The sequence below is a fragment of the Benincasa hispida genome, chromosome 12, assembly GCF_027475165.1.
Source record: "Benincasa hispida cultivar pf3 chromosome 12, pf3_genome.v1.1, whole genome shotgun sequence".
Lineage (NCBI taxonomy): Eukaryota > Viridiplantae > Streptophyta > Magnoliopsida > Cucurbitales > Cucurbitaceae > Benincasa > Benincasa hispida.
Window position 1 is genome coordinate 27,139,560 of NC_143489.1, and position 14,836 is coordinate 27,154,395.

Sequence of the window (14,836 nt, forward strand, 5' to 3'; positions counted from 1 at the left end):
TCAAAGTTTTGAGCAAAATTAATTATTTAACTATCGAATAATAATATTAATTAAAAATATTTATAAAATGAGTAATTTATAATTAAATTTACTTGATTACATAATTTGATGTATCAATTTGATGAATTTATATAAATATGATATATTAATTAATAAGACAATCAAAATTAGTTTGAAAAAAAATAAATATAACATTTTGTGATTAAAAATAATGAATTATAATTAATCAATGATAAACCAATTATAATTATTAAAAATGAATTAATAGTATCAATGCATCGGTTTTTACGATCTATTATATAATTAATTAATTAATTAATATAGAATAGCTAAATTCAAAATTTATAATTTAAAATTTAATATAATTTTCTAAATTATAAATTATTCATATATTAATTAATTTTAATAATATAAAATAAAAGAATAAATTTATATATTAAAAGGAAAGAGAAAATGAGTATAAAGAAAACCTACAAATTTGGATGGATATCATCCATAGGTATAAGGAATGCATGAGAATAACTTATTCTCATATTAAAGCTTCAAAACTTGTATCTCTTACATTTTTATCCTTATTCTCATCTCAATTCCCTCAATCCAAATGCCCTTTATGGCCCGTTTGGTTCATGAGAATAAGATGTGAGAATGAAAAATAATATTTCATCATCATGTTTGGTACAAACTTTCAACTTTGGGAATGCGAATATCTTATTTTAGAACATTTCATATTCTATCCATGAAGGTTTTTCATAACCACTCAAATAGATGAGTTTTCTCCATTCTCAATGGTTTTTCCGTCTCTTACTTTTTATCTTTTAATTTTATTTGTTTTTCTTCTTTATTGATTGATATTGATCGATTTATTTAATTTTTATAAATATGTATAAGTCAATTTTTTTTTTGTTGACATATATAATTAATGCTTATATGATAAATTATTCTATTATCATGAATTAATATGAAAAACTATAATCATATTAAAAAAATATTAATAACAATAATTATATTTACTTAAATCTTCTTTTATTGGTAATATATATTAACATCATAAAATATTTATTAAAATTATTAATTACTTTAAAAAAAACATTAATTAATTACCTAATAATAAAATAAGTTAATTTTTTCAATTAAACAATTCTGTATACTGGCACTTCCAGATTTAATCTATAATTATAATTATTTTTTAGAATAAAAAACATTGTTTGATGATTTAAAATCAATTAGTTTATATCATCTTCATTTTTTTTATATATAAGGCTTATAATTGACATTAGACAATTAGCTAATTAACTCTTCAATTAATAAAACTACAAAAGAGAGAGATAGAAAATAGAATTTAAATTAATTAACGATATTTTTAATAAAAAATGATAATATAAATATGCAATATAAATAATTTAATTCATAATAAATATATTTAACTGGGAGTGAGTGGATAAATTTAATTAAATTTTAATGGCTTAAAATCAATCTAATAACTTAATGTAATAGAAATAAATTAACAAACAAAAATTAATTGTTGAGATTATTTTTTATTAATTTTATATTTTATAATTGCATAAAAAAAATATAACACATTCTCATACATAACCAAACACAATCATCTTTGATTCTCATACATTTCTCAGACATCCTATTGTCATGCATTCTTTATTCTCATACATCTATAAAATTTTAAATCAACCCGCTCCTTATAGTTTTTCTTTTAAGATTTTAAAAGTATGAAACTTTATAAGGGTACTTTTGTCACATTGAAATTAAAATATCTAGTTAGAAAATATGTTTAGCCATATTTGCAAGAAAAATAGTTGGTTTAACTTTTTTTCTTTCTTTCTTTCTTTGAGTCGTGCTATTTAATTTGATCTATTATTCTTGTTGGCAAAGGAAAAAAAACAATCGAAGTATGCTTAACTCTACGGTAATTGACATGATCAAGGTTGGAGGTTCGATCTCTCATTCTCATAGTAGTTTGTACTCAAAAAAGAAAAAAAAATGTAAAATAGAAATTTACCTTCATTTTTTATTCTTATTTGGTTTTTTGAAGATAGGTACAAGTATCATATCGATCTCTATACTTTAGAGTTTGTTCAATTTTAGTTCTCATACATTTAATAGATCTTAAATTTAATTATTTGAAAAACTTTTTTTTATTATCTATTAACATAAAATTCAAGCATTGAAGTCAAACCAAAGCATAACTCAAATGGCATCTGAGTGTCCTAAAAATCACGAGGTCCGTGATTTGAATCTACCCAATTATACTTTTAAAAAAATCAACCATTGAACAAAACCAAAGTAGAGCGAAATAACAGTAGTTTAAAACGGGAAAATTTCATAAAATAACCCCAAAACAAAAACTTTTCTATGGATGATCTTTTTCTAGAAATTTGTTCTCCACCTTTTTCACATGTGAAATGTCATTTTTATCCCCGATTTTAAATGCTTCTCTTCTGCTTGTTGCCATCCTTTGATCTTCCCTCCCAACCACCAATGGTCTACAATTTAATGCAACCATTTATTCTCAGCCAATATTGTACATTAGAATTCAATGCTATTGGATCTTAACCATGGGACAAGTAAACGAATATCCTTTTCACCTCTTTAGTTTCACTCAAACACTATCATCTTCTTCATTGGTCTATCACTTTCAATCAAATACAGATCACTTTCAACTCTAATCTATTTATTTTATGGGTCTAGAACGAGCATTCTTCAAAGAAGATCATTCTACATACCTAGAAACGAATACTGTAAGTGTTCATCGGAAGTTTTAGAAGTTTGTTCACTATTATTTTTCTGATCGTGTACCATTATACATGCAATCTTGTATTGTTGTATTTTGGATCGTATATCATTAAGTAAATGATCATGTACCACAACATACATGGTCGTATACCATAACATATTCGATCTTATACAACAACATACACGATCGTATACCACAACATACAAGATCGTATATCATTGTATACACGATCATGTACCACAACATATAAGATTGTGTATCATTATATATACGATCGCATACATCATGGTACGTGATCGTTTATCACACATATTTTTGGTATGTAATGTCAATGTTCGATCGATTATTATAGTTGTCGTATTGTAGATCAATGACGTTAGTTCGCATCTTTGTATAATGGGACCAGATTGGAAGTAACTATGTTGGCGGTCACATGAAAGGTTTAAAGATTAGGCACGATATATCGTGTAGTGAACTAGTGAGTCTTCTACACCAACAACTAAATATCGATCCAGATTTGCCATACACATCAAATGTTGTTACAATCTATTGGTCCAAACCTCCCCCCACCCTCCCTCCTTTGATCGATGTAGTTGATGATGAAGACTTTATTTTTTATTTACTTTTTTTTTTAAGGAAGTGATGCATCCTGGATGCCTCTTTTGTATCAGTCACACTGCATGATATTCATGGAACATACACTGAGAACATGTACCATCAAGGCAATCCAACTATTCCAACCATTCTAACTAGTCGGGACTTTGGCATTCCAATCACATCTAGACATAACCGGTTTTAACTAGATGAGAACACCCAACCATGTAACCTGGAAGATGATGGAAATGAAACTTGGATGGGTCACAACATCCAAACGAGATGCACCTTACAGACTCATACTGAATATAAATATAGACAACCTCTAGGTTCAAAATCAGTTCCAACACCTTTTATTTGCGTTCCAAGCCCACCTGCTCCAATCCTACCACTGGTGATGCCCTCAGGTCCAATACAACAAAGTATTCATATCCAGTCATTCGTAGATGTACCTAAAGCATCTGATGGCCCAACTTATAATGAACTTATCTTGGTACCTCACGATTGTATGAATGAAGAGGATATAAAGATTGGTAAGATTTTCCAAGTATGATTTATCAGTTAAATTGTCAATGCTTGCAATAAGAAAAAATTTTGACTACCGTGTAAAGAAATTGACGAAGAGCTTGTTAACTGTGCGGTGTTTAGTGGAGGAATGTAAGTGGCGTGTCTGTGCAAAAAAAAAAAAAAAAGTGGGAAATGATTCCTTTAAGGTGACAAAGTATCCAAGCCTACATACGTGCACACTTGAAATAAGGAGTGGTAATCATTGACAAGCTAAGAGTTGGGTTATTGGACACTTAATCAAGTTTAAATACGATCAAGTCGGTCGATCATATCGCCCAAGGGATATATTTAAAGATGTCTAAAGAGATTATGGAGTGAATATAAACTATGGACGGGCTCACCGCGCAAGAGAATATGCATTGGTATATGCACGAGGGTCACCAGAAGGATTATATGCCTTTTTGAAGGCATTCAATGAAACATTTAAACTTGCAAGCCCAAGTACTTTTTTTAGATTGAAATAGAAGATGAACAATACTTTAAATATGTCTTCGTGGCATTAGAACAGTGTATTAGAAGATTCTTGAATTGCATTTGTCCCGTCATTGTGGTTGATAGGACCCACTTGCATGAGAAATACAAGGATATGTTTTAATAGCAACGTGCATCGACGGTAACAACAACATCTACCTAATTGCATTCAGTATTGTGGATAGTGAGAAAAATGCAACTTGGACCTGGTTAATGACTAGTTTAAAGGCTTCAATCAGAGAAATTCCAGAATTAGTCATTATATTTGATCGTCATATCTTTATTGGAAAAGTGGTCACATCTGTATTTCCTGAGGCATTTCATGTAATATGCGTATATCACATCTGAAATAACTTGATGACCCAATTAAAAAACAATGATATAATCCCACATTTTTATCTTGCGGCTAAAGCACATAGGATGTCTGATTTTGAAATTTATTGGGTCAAGCTCCAACGGTATCTTGGTATGACGAGATATCTCGAAGAAATTGGGATACAATAGTGGGCAAGAGTTTATCTGAAGGAACTCTAAATAGAGAACCAGTGAGCGGAAGCAGATCGTTCCAAATTTCATTGAGAAATAACACAAACAATTACGGTCTAAAAGAACAGATTATGCACAAACAATAAATTACAATCATGCTTCTTTAATTAAACAAAGGATAGAGTATGAAAAAATTTGAAGAACTCTTTCTTCAAGTATCCCTCGATCGTTCAACAACTCGTTCAACAGCACGAACTCGAACTCAACGATCAGAACAACCAAGTGCACGAATTGAAGAATCCTCAATCACTATCGAGTGCAACTCGATCCTCGACCCTCAAATGGAACAAGAACACCACCACAAGAGTTACCTTGGTATTCTCAGTGTGACAATCCAGGAGTTATGGGCTCTGTGTGACTTTGGAGACGGAGGTAAACGATCGAGTAGACAATTGAGTAAGTGGAAGAAGGAAGAAGTATATCGTATAGACTTGATACTCGATCATGTAGTAAGAAGAAGCCTATCATATAGACTTGCTACTCGATCGTGTAGCAACAAGTGACTATTGTATAGTAAACTCGATACTTGATCGTCTAGTCTGTGAGATGCTATCATTTAGTAAAACTCTTTTACTCGATAGTCTTTCTTTTTGTGAGACCGATTCAATGAATCATCAACTTCTGATTTTGGAAAACCATTTTCTTTTTTATCTCACAGTTACCATGACTATGCAAAACCTCTCACTCAAGTCAGTTATTAAAGAAAAAGAATAATTAATTATCATATAATTAATATATTATAAATAAATATAATAACCAACTTATCATATTATATTTATAACCTATAGTTTTAATATTTCATCATATGAAACATAGAAACCATAGTTCTTTTTCTATTTTATGGTATTTAATACAAATCATATTTATAATAATTTCTCTAATCAATAATGTATCAAATATATCATATCAATTATATCACATATAATTGAATCAATTTAATTATAATATATATAATCAAATTTCCTCTTGTTAATTTGAACACTTTAAACTAACCCAAAATATGATTCTCAACTTGAACCCATTGAGCTACTAAAGGGACCTTATGGACCTGTAACTCCAAGCTCCAATGGTACGTGAATCACTGACTAGACTCTTTAATCACGAGATCCACCATCCATTAATTGTTGGTCACTCCACTAAAGATCGACAGTTGCACTCTTCGCACTACAGATATATTTCTGTGTCCACATAACCAATCAATAGTGCGATGACCCTTCACAAATTGCTCGTAAGTATAGCTGGGCTAATTTACCATTTTATCCCTGTAGTTACATCTAACTCCTTAAGTACCACTGATTCCTCTAATGAATAATAAGTCATATTCCTACTATGATTGAGTCATCTCTTTCAAGAGAGGGTGTGGCTTATGTTCAAGACCCGAAATCAGCCTTTAAAGGAGCAACTTATCTACTAACCCCTGTTTTAGTGAAGGAGTGAATTCCGTCTCGTGTAGCTAAGTTCCCAGCTCCCCAGTCAAACAAATCCCCAAAATGGTAGGCTTGTTGAGTTGGTAATCTGGCCACTCTCACCCATACAAATCAAAAGACCGCCCTTATGAGCAGGAGTTCCCAAAATTATCAAGTCTACTATAGGTATGACAAGATGACCACAAACATAGTAGAATGCCTTAATGCAGTACTTAAGGACGCTCGAGAACTCCCCATCACAAAACTGTTGGAGCACATATGTGAGTGGTTACAGGATTCATTCTAAATTCGTCGGACAAACACAATTACATGCACAAGCATAGTTTCTGATTATGCATTTGATATTCTGAAGGCTGAATAACTGAAATCTATAACCTACCGTGTTTTCTCGGTTGACATGCATGTAATCAATGTAGATTATGGACATTTGGGGCGGTTGGTGGATGTTCATGCACGTACGTGTAGTTGCATGAAATTCAACTGTTTGGAGATTCCTTGTTCGCATGCATTTGTTGCGGCTACATTGCGGCACATAAATGCTTAAACTCTGTGTACAAAGTGGTTTATTATTGAATGTGTCCTTGCTGCGTATGCAGAACCAATTTACCCAGTTGGTCATAGGCAAGAATGGAGGGGGCGATTGGACTTTAACAACTATGACATTTTACCACCACGAAAGATAGGAAGTGTTGGTCATGTTGGGGTTGATGCCCTAAATCTCTTAGGGTCCTATAGTTTGTAGATATTGTATGAACAAACTTTTTATGTGCTTAATACAATATGGGATATTTTATTCACTTTGTCTATAAAATAGGTGATATTTTAGTTACAATAACCACAAACCAATAACTAACATCCAAGGTTATCATTATAACTTAAACATGTATGTGGATACATATAGGTGGATCATGTTTAAGTGATAACCTAAATGGTTTGTAGTAGATGGATAAGGCTGGGTACCTTATCCTGGTGACACTATGAGTATGACTCACTTTGTAGGTGTTACAATTATTGTAAAGTGCTACAAATGATCTGATCCTGACCATTCATGTATTAGACATGCAAGCAGAGATATTCTATACAAAGAAGTTTGTATAAGATCGGACCACGAAATGTTTAGTCTCATTATATAACATCGTTCATAATAGATACTTACATTTCACCAGGATGACCATATGTAACATGACCTCAATCTTGAGTGAGTTGTGAACTCCTGCCTATGAGGGCAGTCCTTTGATTTATATGGGTGAGAGTGGCCAAATCGCTGATTCAACAAGTCTACCATTTTGGGGATTCATCTGATTAGGGAGCTGGGAACATAGCTACACAATATGGAATTCACTCATTCCCCGAAGCTGGGGTAAGTAGATAAATTGCTCATTTAAGGGCTGATTTCGGGTCTTGAACAATGTGGCACCACATCATCTCATAGCATGAGAGGGGTTTAGTCATAGTAGGACTATGATCTATTGTTCATTAGATGTTCATTAGATGGATCAGTGGTACTTAAGGAGTTAGATGTAACTACAAGGGCAAAATGGTAATTTTGTCTAGCTATACTTACGAGCAATTTGTGAAGGGTCATCGAACTGTTGATTGGTTATATCCATTGGACACAAAAATATATTTGTAGTGGGAAGAGTGCAACCGTCAGTCTTTAGTGGAGTACTCGACAATTAACGGATGATGGATAATGTAATTAAAGATTTTAATTAATTATTTATGTATCATTGGAGCTTCAAGCTACACGTCCATAAGATCCCCTTGGCAACTCAAAAGAATTTAGTTGAGAATCAGGTTTTTGGTTAATTTAAACTGTTCAAATTAATAAGAGAGATTTGATTATATATGATATAATTAAATTATTTCAATTATATGTGATATAATTGTTATAATGTATTTGATACATTATAGTTTAATGGGATGAAATAAATATTTGAATAAGATTCAAATATATTTTTTATGAATGTGATTCATAGTTATTAAATTTAATATAAATATGATTTATATTAAATGCCATAAAATAGAGAAAAGAAAATATAGTTTATATTGTACGTGATACAATATTAAAACTATAGGTTATATGTTATATTTGATATAACATATAATTTAATATAAATATAATATGATAAGTTAGTTATCATATTTATTTATATTATTTGATTATTATTTAAATAATAAATTCCCTATCTTTTCTCTCCAACCACTTTAGTGGGTGGTTATTAATTTTATGGAAGAGGAATAAAAGAAAAGTGGTTTTTCTTCCTCAAGGTGACGATTTGTTGTATGATTGAGTGAGATTTTTGCAGAAAATTTATGTGAGTTATTGTGAGAGTTCTCTCAATCTAACTTCCTCCACCAAAACTGATCCCTCCTAACCAAAATAGTCAGAGCCCACCACTCCTAGGTTCTTACCCCGAAATACCAATGTCTCTTTGTGGTTGTGTTCGAGATACTGTTCGAGAAAATCTTAAAGAAAGTCTTCAAGAAGTTGCTGAGTTTGTGACTGTTTGAAGGAGTTGCGTGAAGGAAAAGGTCTTCAAAGGTAATGTATCTTGAATCCTTTTTCTCGAAAAAGCATGTTGTAGTTTAATATAATTGTATATCTGTTGTATGTTTATTGTAAACTTAGTTTTCAATAATTAATGGAATTTGGACAATCCGCTTCCGCTCAAGGATCTCTTCAATACGAGTTCCTTCAGGTCGATGGCAGACAGTATACCTTCAGCTGAGGAGGAGCCACAATAGATCCATAGGTGCACAAGATGTGGTGGCATAGGACATAACAAAAAAACATGTAGACAACCACTGATAACTTCGTATGTGGGTCCATCGAGGATAAACGATATGTAACTAAATTAAACGATCATTTAGGTGAGATCATTGAGGTATAACTAAACAATCGTTTAGATAATACTAAGAGAACGTTTAGGTATAACTAAACGATCGTAGACAATACTAATAGATCGTTTAAGTATAGCTAAACGATCTCTTAGTATAACTTAAATGATCGTCTAGTTATACATAAATGATTTTTTAGTATATCTAAACTATCATTTAGTTATACATAAATGATCTATTAGTATTATATAGATGATCGTTTAGTTATACCAATAGATTGTTTAGGTTAGGTTAGGTATACTAATTAAATGCAATTGTTGTGGAGAGTATACTATACTATTGTTCGATTGTGAAATATAACTAAATGTAATATTCGTATGTGAAATATACTGATTAAATGTAAAAGTTATACATAAACGATCTTTTAGTATTTCAGATTAATATAAATATTATATTCATATGTGAAATATGCAATTAATTTCCAATTACCACAAATATTTATTAGTCCACAATTGGCTAACATATTGTTTCCTAAATAATGGCATTTTTTTTGTTGCAGGCTACTATTATTTTTTCTCATTACAAGCTATTTAATGAATTTTGCACAAAAAATACCACAATATAGAGATTTGCTCGTTTGGAGGACGAATTTCGATCGTTTCACTTCCCACGAACCCTAATTGAAGTTTGAATGACCTTGATCATGACCAACGACTATCAACATGGACGGTATTCATTTGGCCACCCGTTGCATGTAATCATTCACGATGTCATTAGGGATGTAGTTTGGCATGGAGTTGAAGACCTTTATCTTGTAGTTATGCTGGTTGATGGCAGCCATCAGCCAATGTTGTTTGATGTTGATTGGCCTGAAGACGAATTCCACTTCATTCCATGCAGGCTTGTACTCCTCAAATGCACCAAGCACATAGTCGAGAAAGAACTGAATGTTCGCCCAATGCTTCATATGTGCTTCTTGATTCGTCTAGAGTGCCACGTTTCCATCGTCCATTATCAAACCACATGCACAAACATTTGTCGAAATACCTTCTGATTCCACAATGGCATTGTAAATAAACACATATATTAGCTTGTATTTATGAACATGTTTTGAACTGTAATGAAAATTGGATAATTCGTACCATGAAGCTCGAATCCACTACTATGAATTGATATCGGTAGAGGTTAGGACTTGTATGCAGCTTCATGTGCACATGCATCACTAGAACATCCATATCCTAATACAAACAATTAACAGTGTAGTTAATTATAAATGATTGTGTATATTAATTATGTACAATCATTTAGCTAATGTATACGATCATGTAGATAATTCTATATGATCATTTAGTTCAATCTACGCAATCGTGAGGATCAAATCATAAGATTGTATAGCTCAATCTAAACAACTGTGTAGATCAATCTATATGATCGTGTAGATATGTACACGATTGTTATGTAATAATAACACTATTATGTAGACCAATCTATATGATAATGTAGATAATTCTATACAGTTGTTAATGATCAAATGAGCGATGTACTATTAAATAGTCATATCTCTAAGCACCCATGTGTTTTTCTCGAGTGTTTTGAAGTAATCCTTTGTTGGGAGGGTATACACCACCGTTCGCTCTTCGTTTTTTGTTTTCGTATTGGCTCCATGTCTTGTATGCCGACCATAGAACATTTGGGATGGGGAATAGTGGGTCATATGATCTAACCATCGTAAAGTCAGAAACCGGGACCAATGGGTTCGGATTTATTACACATGTGGGTGTTTTAATTCCCTTGCAGGTGGGTGAGGCTCGTTTGGAGGTGGTTGGAGTTGTCTATGGACGTTTAGAGTTGATTGAGCTTCTCGAGACTCAACCTATTTTTATTTTTTTGCCCTTTTCACCTTTTCAGGTGTAAGCTTTTCTGATTTTTTCCTTTTTCGGTGCTCAGGACATTCAGCTTCCTCTTGCAATTAGATTCTAAGTTAGTGACTTAGTATTTTGAGTGTGTTAATATTTCATACTATAGTCATACCTTATTTTGATTGACCTCTTCTTATGTTGCACTCTTTTCAACATCAGCTTGTAACTCAATGGGAGAATTCAGGTCGAAATGGGTCTACACATTGAATGATTGTTCAGGAAGTTGACCTTCATCGATGACCAGTCCAATTGATGGTTCATCGACTGTACGTTCTTCAATTGTTATCTTTTAACAACTACAAACAGTTTATCAACTGTTTGGCCATTAACAATCGGTACAATTGATGATTCATCGATAATTCAGCCCTCAATAGCTATGTCCATGGGCATTGGGTGCATGAGCTGCTCGTTGTTAATAGGTATGGACTGATCGTGGAGGGGGGTTCGTCCAATATCTCCCCCATCAGCTATTTGGTCATCAACTGTTTGATCATCATCAGCTTTTTGGTTACCTACATCACAATGATCATGATGACCAGCCCCTCCATTACTACCTCCATCATCACCTCGGGTCATCATTGGTGCCATCGCTGAGATTATCATAGAGAAATAAATGAAACATTGAACGATTATGTATTAAACATTAAGCAATACAAGATTGTGTATTACACATTAAATGATTATTTAATGTGTCTACACGATCATCCAGATAAAGATATAAGATCGTTTAGTGTGTCTAAATGATCAATCAGATAAAGATACATGATCGTCTATCCAAATCTAAACAATCATGTCGATAAATCTAAACGATCGTTTAGAGTTTACTACATGTCGTCTAGATAAATATAAATGATCTTTTCGTAAATAACCTAACAAACCATTACATTCCCTAAACTCTGGACACAGAGATTACAAACTTCTGTTAGCTCCTCACCTGACCGACGACCCATGCTAGTCAAGCTCACTAAATTATTGCGAATTTTAGATAATTCCTCACGTATAACTCTATAAGATTTGCTTTTTCTTGTGTTTTCGTGAGGATTTGGTGTGATTCTCTGCATGTTCAACCTGCGTCTAATTAAGTGTGTTAGGCTGCTCTATACGAGAATGATGAAATACAAACTACTGCAGCATTTTACTTAGGATTATGAGAGTTGATGAGCATAACATGCATTGATAATACCAAGGATTCATGTAAATGAGCTTACGTCGATTAGCATTGAATATTCCCACTAACCCTATCATCATGCATTATTCTCCGTCAAAATATCTATTTTTGTAGATGTCGCAGGAATCGATCGTATGCGTTGATCCCAAACCATTGCGAAGTCGATCACATGCGTTGCTCTTCATAAAGACCAGTTCATCGCATGGAATGCCATAGCTACAGAGTGATAACTATGATAGAAGGTCGATTGCAAAGTGGGTGGAATGTGTTGATACTTCAGAAGAAACAATTATGAACGTATACCTTGGGAGTATAAAAAAGATGAGATGATGCTATCGCGTCAGAAGTGGCAGTGATTCAGAGCGGGACTACCAATGTTGTTGGCGTTTGAGCTTTATAAATAGAGCCTTTGAGCCCAAATTCAAAGCATTCGAGTCTCTGCCTTAGGCAAATTCTTGTGATCATAGATGAGAACATGAGCAGACAGTCTTTGAGAGTTCTTCATTCTCACAACTTTTTCGAGTGATGACCGGAGCTTTGTCAGAGATAGAGCTCGAGAGAGACTATTCCACCACCCATCCATGGCACCACCGACAACCTTGACGTACATCTGATAGAAGCAAGAGATTGCCCACATTTAGCCCTCCACCTCTCCTCTTATCTCTGTATTGTATTACATTTTGGCTTAAGATATTAATACATTTTGTAATCAATGCATCTCTTTAGTTTCTTCAGCACCATTTACATCATCTTCTTATTCTTTATCATCTTTTACTCTCGTCGCATGAGTTAAGTGTAGATTACAATAGTTATCGCATACTCAATCATGCGGCATAGAGATATGATGCATGTACCAAACCATCAAGAGGTATGAGTTGCGTGAGTATAGTGAGTCAATCCTTTTTGCTTAGTGCGAGACTATTGCAATACTTGTCAATAAGTTGAGTAGCTATAACCAACTGCCCGAGAAGGTAAGTATTGGAACTCACTAAGCAAAGTAAACATTGTTCCTAGAGATAGAAATAATCTTATGCTCAATGCAACCATGCGTTATAGAGATATAAGCATGTGGCTGACCACTAAGAGGTGTGCGATGCGTTAGTGTAGCGAGCTGGGATTACCTTTATGGCCAAACTTAATGACGCGGTGAATTTATCCCCTTCGCAATTCTATTTTTCCATGCATCTTATTACGCGTTAATAGTTACCGCATCTCTACCAATTCTCATAGCCAAACTTCCATTGCTCAGTCTGTTTAGCCAGGAGTAGGAGTAGCGCATAGTCCATTAACTTCTTTCTTTTTACTTTTATTCATCGCCTCAAACGTATGACTTCACAAACATCATTTAGTTACATGTCCCTGTGTTCGACTTTAGATCATCCCGAGAAACTTGCTTTCTTGTTATTCTTGGTGAGAGAGCAATAAAACTTGTGACAGGACGCATGGTCACCGCATACACAATTAATGTATATTGCATACTTTACAGTTTAATGCATGGCCATCAATGCATAGAAAACGCATATCAAGAGATTACATTTTCCTCTTACCACTCACCCAACCGACAAACCATGCTAGTCAAGCTCACCAAATTATTGTGAATTTCGGATAGTTCCTCACGTATGACTCTATAAGACTTGTTTTTCTTGTGTTTTTGTGAGGATTTAGTGTGATTCTTTGCATGTTCAACCTGCCTCTAAATATGTGTGTTAGGCTGCTCTATATTAGACCGAATGTAGGGTGAGTTGGTTATCTGTTGCTCATCATGATCACCCCATAGTCGCCTCATCATGATCAAACTCCTCAAATTCAATGTTTGAGGGGAATTGATCGGGGAAGTGTTGATCAACCCCAACATCACCACCTTCAGGTATATCCCGATCAACCATTCTTCTTTCTTTAAGCATTTGGGTCATATCGAGCTCTAATAGTCGACCCTCTTTGTACCTTATCCCATTTTTGTCAGGATAAGTTTTGACATAATAATAGTCTATAAATAAAAGCAGTTAACATTAGCATGAAAGATTACTCGATCAGTTACATGATCAAACAGTGTAAGATCGACGATCGTGTACTTAAAGCTATACGACCATTTAATTTATGCCAAACAATCGTTTATTATAGGATAAACGATCGTATAGTATAAGCTAAAAGATCTTTAGATTTATTTAGATGATCTTTTAGCTTATACTAAACGATCATTTAGCTATAAGATAAACGTTCTTATATTAACCTTCACAATTTCAGGTAAACTCTGGTGTATATAAAAACACATTCTTACTTTTTTGGGTTGGAAGACATCCCTTTCTAGTAGATTCCAGGATGATGCTACCGAATATGTCCATTTCAAAATATATGGGATTACATTCTTGCTAATTTTGGTGGCTATGAACTTGAGGACAATAATTCATGAGCCCATACCTACACAATTAAATAGACAACATCGTTAGCATATAACATATAAATTAGTTGATATTGAAATAGATTGGAACAGTGCATACCTAAAATGCACGTGCAAATCCCTTTATATAGTAACATGTGACATGTTTAGGATTTG